Below are 16,757 nucleotides of genomic sequence, written 5' to 3'. Positions count from 1 at the left end.
AGGAATCGCCAAGTAAGGAAATAAGTGAAACGGAAGCATGCAACATGACAGAAAGAGAATTTAGAGCAGGCGTCCTCAAACTGCGGCCCGCCAAGGACATTTATCCGGCCCGCCAGGTGCCGCTGCCTGTCCTGCTTAGCAGCTGACTCGTCCCGGGCCCGCAGTGTGCATAGGAATTTGTTCATAGTTTTTTTTTTTAACTATATTCCGGCCCTCCAACAGTCTGAGGGACAGTGAACTGGCCCCCTGTTTAAAAAGTTTGAGGACCCCTGGTTTAGAGTAATGGTCATATAGTTCATACACCGTTTGGACGATAAATCAACAACCTATGCAAAAATCAGGAAGAAATGAAAAATGATATAGCTACAATCAAAAACACCATGGAAGGCTTCAACAGTAGACTAGAAGAAGCAGAGGACCGAATCAGCGAGTTAGAAGATCAGGTACAAAAACAAGCCCAATCTGAACAGCAACTAGAGAAAAAAATTAAAAAGCAGGAGGAGAGCCTAAGGGAGCTTTGCGACAATGCAAAACGAAATAACATATACGTATAATAAGGCTGCCAGAAGGACAAGAAAAGCAGCAAGGTTTAGAAAATTTATTTGAAGAAATAATGACAGAAAACTTCCCTGATATGGGGAAGAAAAAAGTTACTCAAGTACAAAAAGTCCCAAGCAAGATGAATCCCAAAAGACCCACACCAAGACACGCCATAATTACAATGGCAAATGTTATTGACAAAGAGAGAATCTTAAAGGCTGCAAAGAGAGAGACAGAGCGTTACCTACAAAGGATCCCCCATCAGATTATCAAATGATTTCTCAACAGAAACACATCAAGCTAGAAGGGAATGGAAGAAGATATACAAAGTGATGCAAAGCAAGGGACTCAATCCAAGAGTACTCTATCCAGCAAGATTATCAATCAAAATTGAAGGGGAAATCAGGAGCTTCACAGACAAAAAAAGACTAAGGGAGTTTATCACTACCACACCAGCAATGCAAGAAATGCTAAAGGGACTGCTGTAAAAAGAAGAAACAAAAAGGATCCACCCCATGAACTACCATCGCAGGATCAATGTGGGAGCAATAATGAGAAACCTCCTAGAATGGAAAGTGAGAGCAACCAGGGACCAGTGTGGGGTTGGGAAATGAAATGTCCCCTGAGAATTCAACTCTAAGTGAACTGAAACAGATTTGCAGTCACCTTAAAAAGACTGACAGCCTCTTAAACTAATAAAATGACTCTAATTGGAGGAATTATCATATCTAGATAAAGCCTTAATCATAACCATGGGGGCCTGCAAAAAGCGAAGTCCCAGAGTTAATTTTGTCTCTGCTTTACTAGGGGAGAGAAAGCCCTGGATCAAGAATGTGGAGTATCAGAAAGATAAACAATCCAATCAAAATAATGGGCAAAGGATCTAAATATGGTAGACCCCTTACTAAAGAGGACATACAGAAGGCCAAGAGACATATGAAAACATGCTCAAAGTTACTAATCATCCGAGAGATGCAAATCAAAACGACAATGAAGTACCATTTCACACCTGTCAGAATGACTATCATCAACAAGTCAACAAACAACAAGTGCTGGTGAGGGTGTGGAGAAAAAGGAACCCTCGTGCACTGCTGGTGGGAATGCAGACTGGTGCAGCCACTGTGGGAAACAGTATGGTGTTTCCTCAAAAAATTAAAAATGGATCTCCCATTCAATTCAGTAATCCCACTTCTAGGAATACGGTATATACCAAGAAACCAGAAACACCAATCAGAAGGGACATATGCACCCCTATGTTCATAGCAGCACAATTTACAATAGCTAAGATTTGGAAACAGCCTAAGTGTCCATTGGCAGATGAGTGGATTAGAAAACTGGTACATCTACCGGTACACAATGGAATACTACACTGCTGTAAAAAAGAAGGAACTCTTACCATTTGCAACAGCATGGATGCAACTAGAGAGCATTATGCTAAGCGAAATAAGCCAGTCAGAGAAAGATAAATATCACATGATCTCACTCATATGTGGAATATAATGAACAACATAAACTGATGAACTAAAATAGATCCAGAGACAGAGAAGCATTGAACAGACCATCCAACCTCAGGGGGAAGTGGGGGGTAGGGGGACGATCAACCAAAGGACTTGTATGCATGCATATAAGCATAACCCATGGACACAATCAATAGGGGGAGTGAGGGCATGTGGTGGGGGGCAATGAGTGGGGAGAGGTCAATAGGGGAAAAAGGATTCATATGTAATGAATTTTTAAAAAAAATAATGTAGAATATCATATAAACAGATAGCACCAATATCAACATGATGGAGATGGATTTTTCAGACACACAGAATCTAGTGCCACAAAACAGGGATTGGTAAACCCCTGGGCTAAATCCTGGTTTTGTAAATAAAGTTTTATTAGACCAAAAAAACAAAACAAAACAAACAAAAAAAAAACACAAGAAAACCTGAGAGCTAGCCTTGCTCAGCACAGAGGTGTCCCCACCCCAGCACAGGAATCACCAGGAGGCTCATGATCCCAGCACTGGGCCCCATGTACCCACCCCAGAATCTCCCATTCAACCCTGCTGGGGTGGGGCTAAAAATTTACATTTCTAACAAGTCCCACTGGTATCATTCTCTGTTTTTATAGCTCAAGTGACTAAGATAGCCTTTATTTATTCCAGATGCTAATAATTCCTAGTGTTGATTAAAAAAAAACAACAACAACAACAAAAAACAATTTATTGTCTGACAAAACCCAGGGCAGGAGCACCAGGCCCTGACCATCTAAAATATAATGCAACTCCACCACCTGCTGCTTGTCTCAGGAAGTGCAAGGGGTGTCAGTCCTGTGTGAAAATGGCTCCTGGCAAATTAACATTGGCAAACACAATGTGTGCTAGACACTAACCACCATCCTCCTCACCTTTCTTTCTTTAGAGAGTAAATATGATTTGTGTAGGTAAGGAATCAGTCCCGGGATTCTCACCTACATGGTACCTGGCACCTCGAAATGAAAGTGATAGCGAATATTTGCCACCCTTTGCAGTGAGCCAGGCACCTGCAGGTCAGCAATGTGGATGAACTCTGCTCCCGGGCTTCCTATGGGAAACTCAGGCACAGAGACTCCAAGGAACTTGCTTAATGTCACACAGCAGAGTGGTGAAGATGCCCTGGCCAGTGTGGCTCAATGATTGGAGCCTTGGCCTACACACCAAAGGTTGGTTGCAGGTTCAACTCCTGGTCAAGGGCACATAATTGTGTTGCAGGTTCCATCTCTGAACCCAGGTGGGAGGCAACCAATTAGTGCCTCTCTTTCTTTTTTTTCTTTTTTTTTTTTTGTCCTCTCTCTCTCCCTCTTCTTCCCCTCTTCCTTCCACTCTCGCTAATTTAAAAAAAAAAAATGTCAATGGAAAAAATATCCTCAGGAGAGGATTAACAATAACAACAACAAAAAAGTGGTGAAGACAGAAATCAAGGTAGCCTGCTGGGCAACCTCAAAAACTAGCCAGAGAAAAGTGCCCAATACATATGTTTTGGATTAATTAACTCACCCTTCCCAGAAATTTATCACTGAAATATGCTTTAGATCCAAAATTTTCCATCCCCTTTATTTTATAAAAAGAAAACCACTTGGGCACAGAGAGGTGAAGTGACTTGCCTATGGTCACATAGCAGCTTGGCGACAAATCAGCAAGTCACTTGGGCTCCTTCAGCCACAACACACTTTTAGCAGCGTTTACTGTGGGTAAATGCCAGAACTCTAGTACTGAGTTATATTTGGGGACTAGGCCCTAGAAATAATAACAACTCATTAAAAATACAAGGTGTTCCAAAAAAATGAATACACACTTTAAAAGTGGATATCTCACTTAATTTTCAACCCTTTTCAGGTTTAACTGATTTGAAATAATGGGTGAAGCCAGACTAAGCTTTGAACAAAGAAAATTTATCCTAAAGTGCCACTAGACTTTTTTTTATGAGGGTACACAAAAGACAAACTTTATGGTACAAAACTGGCAACAGTCAATGAACTGAGCATGTGCAAATACCAAATGAAGTGATTCTTGTGTTTGCGATTCCATTGCTTCTCGTTATCAGCAGTTCCTGGACCAGAATGGTCATCAGTTTGAAAACAGGCATTGGCAAAAAAATTATTTATTTCTGTAGATTCTTTTAAATTTTGAAAATGAACTATTCTAATACACATTAACTTTATAATCATTCAAAGTGAGAATATATTTTCGGGGATACCCTGTATATACTATATACTCAAGGGCCTACCACATTCTCTATTCTGCCATTTAAAAAACATTTCCCAGTCACTCAGATAAGCTATTAACATTTCTGACATGTACTAGCTGGATTATTATTGATTCAAGACTTTTCCTATAATCTATTCATTTTGTTTTTATTCGTCCTTGTCCTAAATAATCATATCTGTTGAATTATACATAACATCACCTGCTAAAGTTAATTGTTTGATTTATTCATTTGAAATACCCAGAATTCATTTGTGTAATGCCTAAAAGTGTCCTGCTCCCCACCAGCAATAACCCACCATGTTTTGGGGAAAAGTGGCTGGGCCCACAGTTAGCCTGGGACCTGCGTTCCTCTCTTGGCAAAGACACCTGTAGGTCGTGTGATATGGGCTAGGTTATAATCTCACTGAATCCCATTTTGTCATCTGAAAAGTGAGGTTAATGCCATTTCTTATCTGATATGGTCATTATTGGGATTAAAGGCAATAACTACTCCACATCAGAATTTGACAAGATGCCCCAAACATAGCAAGTATCCAATCAATGCCAATATTCTAATGAGCATTAATAATTGTTCTTATGGGGCATGACATTGCATCTTTTTTAAATGAACTGTGAATTTCAAGGCTAGTCATCAATGTTGCACTTCACCGTCTTCTTTGAGGATGTAGATCTCTATTTGGAAGAAGGGACTGTGTTACCCATTTAACAGCTGGACACACAGAGGCATATCCTATATAATAAAGAACTAATATGCTAATTAGACTGAACAGCAGAACGACCATCTGGATGCCCTTCCGGACAACCGTCCAGACAACCTTTGGGACAAAGTCAGGACTGCGAGAGCCAAGGCAGCCAGGGCTGTGAGGGCTAAGCCCCTTACACGAATTTCATGCATTGGGCCTCTTGTGTCATTATAAATAGAGTTACCATATGATCCAGCAACCCTTCTTCTGGATATCTACCTGAAAAACTCGAAAACATTTATAGACAACGACATATGCACCCCTATGTTCATTGCAGCATTATTCACAATGGCCAAGATATGGAAATAACCTAAGTGCTTTTGATGGATGATTGGCTGAAGAAGATGTGGTACACACATACAATGGAATACTACGCAGCCATCAGAAATAGTGAAATACTGCCATTTGCTACAACATGGATGGATCTTGAGAGTATCATGCTAAGCAAAATAAGTCAGATGGAAAAAGTGAATTGTTCTTGTCACTCATATGTGGGATATACTAGTAAAACTAAAAGCAAAAAACAAATAAGACAAAAACCAAAAACTCACAGACACAGACAAATAAGATGTACAAGCAGAAACACAAAGCATATGATTGAAGCAAGCATGTGTGTAAAAACAGTGTTCTTTATGGTATTGTGGATACCAGAGGGAAAGGGGGAGGGGAGATGTAGAAAAGGATAAAGAGGGTCAAATATATGGTGACGGAAGGAGACTTGACTTTGGATGGTGAACACACAACGCAACACACATATGATGTGTTGTAGAATTGTACACCTGAAACCTATCTAATTTTATTAGCTAATGTCACCCCAATCAATTTAATAATTTTTTAAAAAATCATTATAATGATTTCCCTAAAGTCTTTGCACAACTCAGTAGGATTATGGGCATTATCAGATCTGTGGGTTGGGAGTTTATGCTATTAAAAGAGTGCGCAGTTTTTCCATATCAGGAAACAAGCAAACCATGAATCCTTAATGCTGCTCCCTAAGAAGGAAGTGGACTCCGCCTGCTGGGCCATGGTCTCCCCAAGATTCATGAAGGACAGTTCTCCTGCTCTGAAAATAAATCGTTCCTATGGAGAAACCACGTAGAATCCATAAATTCTCCAATCTATTTGGGAGAAGAAATTCAATTTGCATTCTTTGGGCTTCTTATGCCGGCGATATAAACAGAAGGCAGCCTTCCCGTTCAGAGGAGGACCTATGACTCAGCGTGTTTAAATAATTGCACACAAACAGAAGAGCCGGAACTATTACAGCAGATTCAGACTCCAGCCTCCGAGCTCGTTCAATGGGGCATTGTTCCTCCCCGGGAAGGCCCAGAGGAGAGGCTGCTGCAGACGCACTCAGGGGCACACTCCCGAGTTCTCTCCCCTCGCACCTACGCTGCCTGCGAGGCCCGTCCGCCTTGGGGAGCCAGCTGCGGAGAGGAACCGGTACCCTGGATCGGAAGATGCACGACTGTGTTCTGCACGCACGCTTGCTTTAATGATCTCCCTGGTTATCGATGCCCCAGCACATTAGCAAGACTGAACCTCAGCCCCCAACAAAACAGAGAGAAGTGAGCCTGACACGCCTCCCCACTGCAGGATGCTCTCCCTGGATGCACCTGACACGCCTCCCCGCCGCAGGATGCTCTCCCTGGGTGCACATCGAAATGACCTGAGCAGCTTAAAAGCATGCACTAGACTTGGCCCAGGCCCGCCTGCCCGGCACCTGTAGAAATTTATCCCTGGGAGGGCGGCTCGGAGGGCGGTACCAACGTGCGTCCCATTCCAGGCTGAGAACCACAGAGCAGGCGGGCAGGTGGGCGGGACTGGGCAGCTGTCCATCACCTAGCAAGCCAGGCTCTCCTGTGCTCGGGAGGTGCCCCGTGAGGACAGCACGGGATTGTGGCGAATGCTCAGGTACCAGCAGGGTCCCTGCTGGGTCCGGGTCTGGGTCCGAGATGACTCTGGTTGGCTGGCTTTCCTCAGACTCTTCTGTAACCTGCCTGCGCCTCTCTGACTGCGATTCTGTGGATGGAGGGGAAGAGCCACCCACTAGTGACTCATAAAATCAAGATTGTGGCTCACAAGGGATATTTTTACATGGACCAAATACAGTAGATAGAATAGGGTAGAATATACTCAAAATAGGATGCCCCGCATTAAGTAAGTGTAAGCACTTTTTCCAGGGTCCGTGTGTGTGCACGCCTGTGTGCGTTCCTGTGAGCAGGCTCCCGATGGAAAAAGTTTGTCTTCACTTGTAAGTGACTATCAGAAAAGTTTGAACAACTGTTGTCACCACGGAGATTGTGTGAGGATGAAATGAGAGAATGCTGTGGTGCGTGTCACCTATGAAGTACTGGACAGATTAGGTAGATTCATCGATGGACAGACAGACTGCCGGACTGACTGACGGGCAGGCAACCTAGAGCGCAGCTGTGTAGCTCAATGTTGGAGGACAGAGACAGCTATGGGAGTGGGGCCATCAGCTGTGGTGCCCTTAGCGGTGCTGCTGGAAGGTCTTTGCTCCTAAGAGAGTGTGATTTCCAGAGGGACCTGAACCCTGTAAATTCCCCCAATGTAATAGATGAAAATGTCCCCACCACATTCAGATTCACGAAATGTCACAGGGGGTTAAAGAGTTTGGGTAATGTGTTACTACCTATAAATGCAAAGTCTCTGGGTCCCTTCAGTGTCCCTGACCATACTCTTCGAAAACTTTCCAGATAATTCCACAAGCATTTATTGCCCCTCAGAAGGTTCCAGAGGATGCTGCCGTGAGGGGACCAAAATGCCTGTGATGGGGCCCCAGCCTTCATGGAACTCGCTGTCAAGTGGAAAGGTGGTGATGGAAAGAGAAAAACCTCAAGCGTTCACAGGATGAGTGAGCCAAGGTGGGGGCGCTCTTACTATACAACATCTCCATTCCTCTTGTTATAGAGCAGAAATGCTCTGAAACGGGGGCATGTCTCATCCTTGGTAAGGTTAAAAGACCAATGAAGAAATTTTTTTCCAGGTATCTCCAAGGTGTAAGAGAGAAAGGGACACCTGGCTGGGTGGCTCTGTTGGCTGGAGTGTCGTCCTATACACCAAAAGGTTGTGGGTTCAATTCCCAGCCAGAACACACACCCAGGTTGCAGGTTCAGTTCCCGGTTGGGGAAAGTATGGGAGGCAACCGATCTATGTTTCTCTCTCACATCAATGTTTCTCTCTCTCCCTTCCTCTCTCTTTCTCCACAAAATCAATAAAAACATCCTCAGGTGAGGATTAAAAAAAAAAAAAGAGGGAAAGGGAATGAGGAAAGTTTTTGGATGAAAGAAAAGGGATGTTGAAGATTCTAGAAAGTGACCAAGGCTTTAGCAAGTGACCTCAGAAGAGAAGTTTCTACCCTTCTTGAAAAATCCCTCAAGACAAGAATGTTAAAAGTTTGGCCATTAGCTTGAATTGGGGGCAAAGGGGAAATATAGGACTAACAGCTATGAATTACAAATAGATCCTTCTGGATTCTTACGTTTTTCTCCACCACTCACTATTACCTTGTTCACAACTAATCTGATAGCAGCTAGTTTTTAAAGATGACCTTTACTGAGTTTCCCCCCGCCCCAAGGAATTTAAATTTTCACCAAAGCAACAACTCTCTTTATTTTGATCTTTATAGGTTACCAAATTATTTAATATTTGTTTTCATTATTATTAACAGGTACTACTGGCATAAGTGGTGTGAGAACAAATACAACTTGAGTCTGGTAAGCATATAATTCAACAGGTGGAAACACAGGGTGCCCAGACCCAGGAATAACCGAGCCCCACAGGCCGCAGCTGCTGGGGCATCCTCAGTGTGTGCTCCAGCTGGGTGTGTGCAAATGAAAGACTCACCTGTACACAGAGAGAGGGAGGCGAGGTCCATCCAGAAGTGAATAACAAGATCTAGTTTACTTTAGTCAACCATTCTGTTATCTGGGCTTCACAATATACTTCCCTGAGAAAGATACAGGAGTTCTTGGCTGAAGATTTGCCCCAGTTTAATTGGTACCTTGAGTTTGCTAGCTCAGCAATTGATCAATAATTGATCTCACGGGACCAGCTTCTCCAATGCCTTCCAATCCAGGCAGCTCATTAGCTTGCCTCACCTGGGGCAGCTCCCCACCCCCATCTACTGCCTAACCCAGGGGTGGGCAAACTTTTTGACTCGAGGGCCACAATGGGTTCTTAAACTGGACCGGAGGGACGGAACAAAAGCATGGATGGAGTGTTTGTGTGAACTAATATAAATTCAAAGTAAACATCATTACATAAAAGGGTACGGTCTTTTTTTTTTATTTCAATAGTTTTATTCATTTCAAACATTTTAACAAGAAGAATGTAAACACTAATTATTATAATTTGAAACTTCAAAAAATGGAGGAATCATAGCACAATAACATACCTTATATTGAAAATGGCAGAGGCAAAATAAAATTGCCTAACAAAGGAAAGGTACAAAAGCCTTTCAAATTAAACTTAAATATAATAAAATAATTTAAAACTAAAACAAATAGAAAAGAACAAAATGTGTAAACAGTAAATTAAACATTTTCTTTAGTGCAACTTCCAAATTATGCCCGGGACGTAGATGTAGATGGCAATGTAGACTGGGTTGAAAGGTTTTTGGTCTTTAAAACATCAACTTCAGTGGGAACAGTGTTGTTGGTCTCCTTTTTAGCTAATGCTCTGATACTGTGCTCTCCAGGGGCGTGTCTCCCTACATCACCACGATAACGCGTCTACGCATTCCCAGGGTGATGTCGGGGGACGCGTCCGCGGGCATTACAAGGAGCCTCTGGAAGATTGAGAGGTTGTTTCTTCTATTTATATCCGCCCACTCAGAAGAAGGAGCTGTGGCCGTGTTTCCCGACGTTGCCATGTTAACACTGCTGCTGGTGAAGGAGCGGAGGGGAGAGCAAGAGAACCCTCGCTCTTTTGGCTCCGAGGGCCGGATAGAACAGCCGAACGGGCCGGCCGGATCCGGCCTGCGGGCCGTAGTTTGCCCACGGCTGGCCTAACCCTTTCCACCTGCGCTCTGCCCCCCAGGCCAGTCTGGATGGACTGCGTCAATGATGTGCCTGCCCTTAGGCTGCAGGTTGGATGTGGCCAATCAGGATGCCTGGCAGGAAACTGGAGGAAGCGGGGAGAGTGAGGTGACCACAGGCTGGTTGTGTACTTCTACAGAAAGTCACTGTTCACCTGACAGCAGCAGCAGGCTTTATCCCACTCTGGGCCCACTGCAGCTGCCCTTGGGTTTCATGCTGTCCTGTCTCCACCAACACATTGATCAATCTTGCAGGTGATCAGTCTTCCTTCGATTGTCCTCATTTGCGTACGCCTTCAGTCTCCTTTTGACCGCGACTGGTACACCATGGGATGGCTGTCTGGGATGCTGGGGGAGAACACCGGTGGGGGACGATCCAGTTCCTAAAATACGGTGTTCCCCTTAGTAAACATTGTCAAGAATCCCGAGCTGCTCTTGGGAAAATAAATGAGGTGGTAGGGCGTGGGGTTGTTGGAGAGGCGCCTGGCGCGCCCACTCTCTGCACAGCTGTCCTGGCTGTCAGACAAGGTGGCATCCTCTATGGAAGTTTACACACTGTCACTTAGACAAGAAAAAACGATTCCCAGGAAATCAGCAGCAATCAGTGAGTCATCGCAGATGCCACGACGGGGCGAGACAATGGTGGGCCCTGGCTGGCCAAACACCTCTTCTCCCTTCCTTTGGGGATGTCAGGTAGCGTTGGAAATATGCTGAGTCGTGAGTAGCAAAAATTACTAGTTGCACACTTAATCATTGTGAGCACTGACTCACCTCAACTTCACCAAAGCCCTCACAGTGGCCTCTATTGTTCTTCACATTCACAGCTGAGGGATCTCAGGCTGCGGGGAGTGAAAAGACTCACCATCGCTCACACAGCAGGTGGCAGGGACAGTGTTCAAACCCAGGTCTGTCTGATTCCTGTCCTGCCAAGGGCATGGCAACAGGTGAGCAAAATGCAGGCTGGATTCCAGGCTGTCTTTGTCACTCGAGTGTTTGGCTCACCTTGGGCAGGTCACCAAGACTCAGAACCCACATTTATAAAACAAGACTAATATTACCTGTGGCCCAGCCTGCTGTCAACATGAATCAGGGTCCCCTCTGTCCCTATAGAAACGCCTGCCACCTGGTGGATGCTGGAGGATGCGCAGGCCCCAAGGGCATGGAGGGTCTCTGCTTTTACACATCTGATTTTGTAACTCTTTATTTTGGCCACCTCAGGGTTTACACTGAGGAATAAGAATAACATTGAACAAAACAACCATCATTTATTTTATGCAAGCATTGTGCCAAGAGTGCTGTGTGCACTACCTCATTCCACCCCACACAAGCCTACAAGGGAGAGACTATTATTATCTTCATTTTAGCAATGACTGAACTGAGTACCAGAGAGATTAAGTCACTTGCACAAGGCTACACAGCTGGGAGGTGGCAGAACTCACATTAGAGCCCAAATCTGCCTAGCTCCTGTGCCATTGTTCCTAACCACTGCCTTATATCACATACCTATTTTTGATTGCATTTAGTGAACATTTCTATGCTTACTCTATGCCAGGAACTGTTCTAAACACTTCAAATATTAACTTATTTAATCCTCATAAAAATGTCATGAGTTAGATGCTGTTATCCTCATTTTTACAGGCGGAGAAAACTCAAGCCCAGAGAAGCTGGGTAACTTGCCTAAGATCACACAGCTTTTCCAACTCCAAATCCACTTTTGCTTAAGTTTACAGATGAAACCAACGCCAGTGTTTTTGGGAGTGACTGGTTTGGGTTGCCCACAGACTTACTGATTTGTACGGCCATGCTATCAAACCATACCCTTTGCAAAAGGGTAAAGAAAATAGACATTGGTTTTCAACCCTCAGCCTCACCATAAAACAGCTGGGGGTGGACGCGGGCCTCAGCAGGAATGCCAAAAAGATGCGAAAGCAAGCCCTGTGCTGGTTAAGTAATTTAAGACACCCAAGAGAACCTTCACCCCACTTGTCTGTAGGCAAAATAATTCTGGATTGAACGTCAGCCACCCAGCAGCCCTGGGCGGGGAGGCATGAGCTGGAGAAGAGCCCAGGCTCTTGTTCGACAGGGAGACAGTGGATATGCTGCGCTGAGCTGTAAAGGTTAATTGCTCCGAGTTACATTGTGGCACTTGGTCCTGGTGCCAAATGAACTAAGACAATATTGACCAAGAATCAGCCACCATCAGAATGCAAACACACATGGAAATCCAATTCCTTAGGCAGCGGAAATCCAGGTCCGAGCAGGAATCTGAACGTCAGGAAGATCAGCCGCGGGACAGGCAGCCCCCTCAGAACCTAAGATCTGGGGCCGTGTGTGCCAGCATTGTGCTGCTAGAAGCGTTGCCTGTGCGGGCCTTTACACACATGGCACTCTGTGCTAGGAACAGCTTTCTCCACTCTGCTGGACCCTGGCTTTCTCCAGACGAATGCCACTTTTTAGTCAACTCTCATAGAAGGACTTCTTTGGGGAAGATTTTCCCCCAGCCTAGGCTGAGCTAGGACACCTCTTCAAGCTGCATATTCCTCCTTTGTTGACTGCTGTTTGAACATTTTTTCCCAGTTTATACACATGCCTTTCTCCCTGTTAGTCTGTGGCCCAGACAGGAACTACACTCTTTTTATATTTGCATCCTTTTGTAATCTTAGCACTTAACACAGTGCCTGATATGTAAGTGCTTGATAAATGTTGGAAGAAAAAAGGATGAGTGAACAAATGAATGAATAGATGGTCAGATGGCTGCATGCATGGATGGATGTTTGCATGCATGCATGGATGGGTGCATGGGCTGCATGGATGGATGCACAAATAGACAGATGCATGGGTGGGTGCATGGGTGGGTGCATGGGTTTGATACATATTGTCTTAGTTCATTTGGCATCAGGATGAAGTGCCACAATGTTACTCAGAGCAATTAACCTTTAGAGCTCAGCCCATACACCCATGCATCCACCCGTGCATCCACCCATGCATTCATATGTGCGGGAATGGTACTGGGATGGATGGTTGGGTGAATGGATGATTGAGTGGATGGATAGATGCCTCTAGCAGGCAGCTGATACAGGAGTGACAGAAGTTTCCTTTTTCTGGAATTCAAAAAATCATGTCTTCTCCCACTATAATTGGTCCATAAAATTATGTAAATCCATCCCTGGGGAAGAAAGCCGAAGCCACACTTCCCCTTTCTCAGAACATAAGGTATCTTATTTTGAACTATTAATCATTTATTAACTAACTGAGTTGAAAATATCTGTATGACTACTTGGGTTACTTCTACCTACCAGCTACTGTGTCAACCTGTTATTGATTGAACAATTACTGCCCAGCGCTATTTTTCTTGAATCCTGACACAACCCTTGGAGAATGAGAGAGAAAAAGGGAATAGCATGTCAGTATTATTGTAAACATCGTGTGACCTCTTGAATTCCCTGAGAGGGTCAGGGACATTCCTGGATTCCTGGACCACACTGAGAATCCCTGCATTAAATTATGCATAAGAAAGTATATGGCTAAAGGGTTGGGGGAGGTAGGAGAGAGTATAGGGGGCATAAATAGTGATGGAAGGAGATTTGACTTGGCATGGTGAACACACAAAACAATATTCAGATGATATGTTACAGAATTGTACACCTGAAACCTATGTAACTTTATTGACCAATGTCACCCCAATAAACTCAATACATAGGAAAAAAAAAGTACATAGCTCTAAGAGCTGGAGTGATAGGTCCACTTTTTCGGTTTGTGTGTATTTGGATAACCTTCTGAATTGTTTATGGCACTTTTTTCCATGTGCATTTCAATTTTAAAAATCAACTTTCCTAAGGCCACTGTCACAGTTTGGGTCTATGAGAAGCAGCCACAGAAGTGGAGGTTTGCCCGTAGGGAGTTTATCGGGTGTGATCGTGTAACCCACCCCTGTGAGGGAGGGACAGAAGCAGGACCCGTGGGAGGAAGAAGGTGGACCCTGGTACATAGTCGCATTGAGGCCTCAGTCCATCTGACCGGGAGCTCAGAGCTGGTCGCCCTCCCAAGCTGTTCCCATGAGGCAGGGCGACCAGGTCCTCCTATGTCTGCACCCACCAGTCACTGAGCACCGGCTTCCCAGGGAAGGGGCCTGATCTGGGAATGGCCAGTGCTGGAGAGAGGAAGACCATCCACAACCTCCCTTCCAGAATTGGGCGCTGAGCCCTCGGGACTGGAGGGGTGATCTGGGCCGGGCACCGCAGCCGCCACTGCAGCCAGGGCTAGCCAACACCAGGCTTGGAATTAGAAACCGGTTTGGCTCAGTGGATAGAGCGTCAACCTGAGGACTAAAGGGTCCCAGGTTCTATTCCAGACAAAGGCGCATGCCCGAGTTGCGGGCTCGATCCCCAGTGGAGAGCGTGCAGGTGGCAGCCAATCAATGATTCTCATCATTGATGTTTCTATCTCTCTCTCCCTCTCCCTTCCTCTCTGAAATTAATAAAAATATATTTTTAAAAAAGAAAGAAACTCCTCTGTTTGCCTCTGGGAGGGACCCTCTGAACACTGCTTCATCTCATGCAGGTTCTATTCATCAATAGTGTAGGCAGTGTCCAGCCAGCATGGCTTAGTGGTTGAGCATCTACCTATGAACCAGGAGGTCAGGGTTTGATTCCCGATCAGGGCACATGCTTGATCCCCAGTGTGGGATGTGCAGGAGGCAGCCAATCAATGATTTTCTCTCATTATTGATGTTTCTATATCTCTTTCCCTCTCCCTTCCTCTCTGAAATTATATATATATATACATATATATACACACACACACACACACTCTCTCTCTCTCTCTCTCTCTCTCTCTCTCTCTCTCTCTCTCTCTGAGTGGCCAGAATATTATGATCTCTGAAAGCATAATAATCTGGCCACTCAGTGTGTGTATATATATATATTAGAGACCCGGTGCATGAATTCCTGCATGGGTGGGGTCCGGCCAGCCTGGCCAGGGGGAGGGGACATGGGCGGTTGGCTGGCCTGCCTGCTGGTCGAACTCTTGGTTGAGGGGACAATTTGCATATTAGCTTTTTATTATATAAGATATACACTGAGTGGCCAGATTATTATGCATTAAGAAATCATAATAATCTGGCCACTCAGTATATATATATATATATATATATATATATATATATATATATACACACACTAGAGGCCCAGTGCATGAAAATTCATGCACTGGAGGGGGGTCCCTCAGCCTGGCCTGCCCCCTCTCGCAGTCTGGGAGCCCTCAGGGGCAGGAGGCAACCCGGCGATCAGGGGAAGGCAATGCCCCCATCACACCTCTGCTGCTGCCACTGCCGGCAGCACAAGCCTAAGCCGGCCCTGGTTACCTGAGCCTCGGGCAGCCCTAGGCAGCTGGGCAGCCAACATCTGAGGCTTGCCTGCACCTCGGGCCGGCCCTGGGTGGCTGGGGGCCTGAGGGGACTGCAGGACTTTGGAGGCAGGCGCACAGAGTGGCCGGACACACCTGGGGGCAGGCTCAGCCATGCCGCATGCCTGCCGCCCCAGTGGGGTTGAGGGGACTGGACGCCACCATCTTTTGGCTGTGGGTGCCACCATCTCTGAGGGTGTGGCAGCAATTAGCATATTTCCTCCTTATTGGCTGTGTGAACTGTGACAATAGTAACTGGAGTCACCATGTCCTGTGTCCCCGCTGGGCGAGGGTAACCCCAGAGCCCGCCGTGCCCTTCCCTGCCTCCTCCCAGCTCTGGGATTTCTGTCCTCCATGCTCCAAGCCACGTGTCCTCAACTGGAAGCTTGTAGAGGCAGAGTATGATGCCACCCATCTCCCTACCCCAGCGCTTCTCCACTGGGGCAATTTTGGCCCCAAGGGATCATTTGACAATGTCCAGGGACTTTCAAGGTTGTCACAACTGGGGGAAGGAGGTGCTGCTGGCATCCAGTGAGGCCAGAGATGCTGCTAAACATGCCACAGTACACAGGACAGTCACACCTCGAAGAACGACCTGGCCCCAAATGTCAACAGTGCCAACACTGTAAAACCCCAGTCCACCCCACCCAACGTGGGTGGCATCTCCCTTTCCGTAGTAATAAAAACAGAACCTACCCCCCGATGTTAGGTAAATATTTTATACACATCAGGCATCGATCCCAATGTGACGTGAAGACACTTAGTCCTGGGGCCTTGAGGGACCTTGCCCACATTCCCAGGGCTACTCTGAGGCAGCACCAGGTTCCAGTGCTGAGGAGGACCCATCCCACATGGGGTCCCATGCCGGGGTCCCATGCCAGGGCCCTGCTCTCAGCCCCTCGGCTAATCGCCAGCCCCGTAGAGGCCAACAAATAGCATGAAATGGTGGGAGACGTGGTCTGGGATTCCGGGAGATGGCATGTGGGCCTTCACAGGTGCTGGCAGCGAATCTCCAGGGACATGGACTGAGACCAGCAAGAAGCTGTGCTCTGAACTGAGTCGCGTGGGCGTGGCTTGTGCTTTGCAAGGCACTCTCTCGCTCAGAGTCGGAGAGTCAGATGGTCTCGCTGCACCTGGTGTAGTTCCCAAAACGGTGCTTCCGTTAAAAATGTGCCTCAGAGCCCTGGTTCATTTGGCTCAGTGGATAGAGTGTTGGCCTGTGGACTCAAGGGTCCCAGGTTTGATTTTGGTCAAGGGCACATGCCCGGGTTGCGGG

This window comes from Plecotus auritus (genome assembly GCF_963455305.1).
Source record: "Plecotus auritus genome assembly, chromosome: 8".
NCBI lineage: Eukaryota > Metazoa > Chordata > Mammalia > Chiroptera > Vespertilionidae > Plecotus > Plecotus auritus.
The sequence above is the reverse complement of the archived record's forward strand: the minus strand, read 5'-3'. Positions refer to the sequence as shown.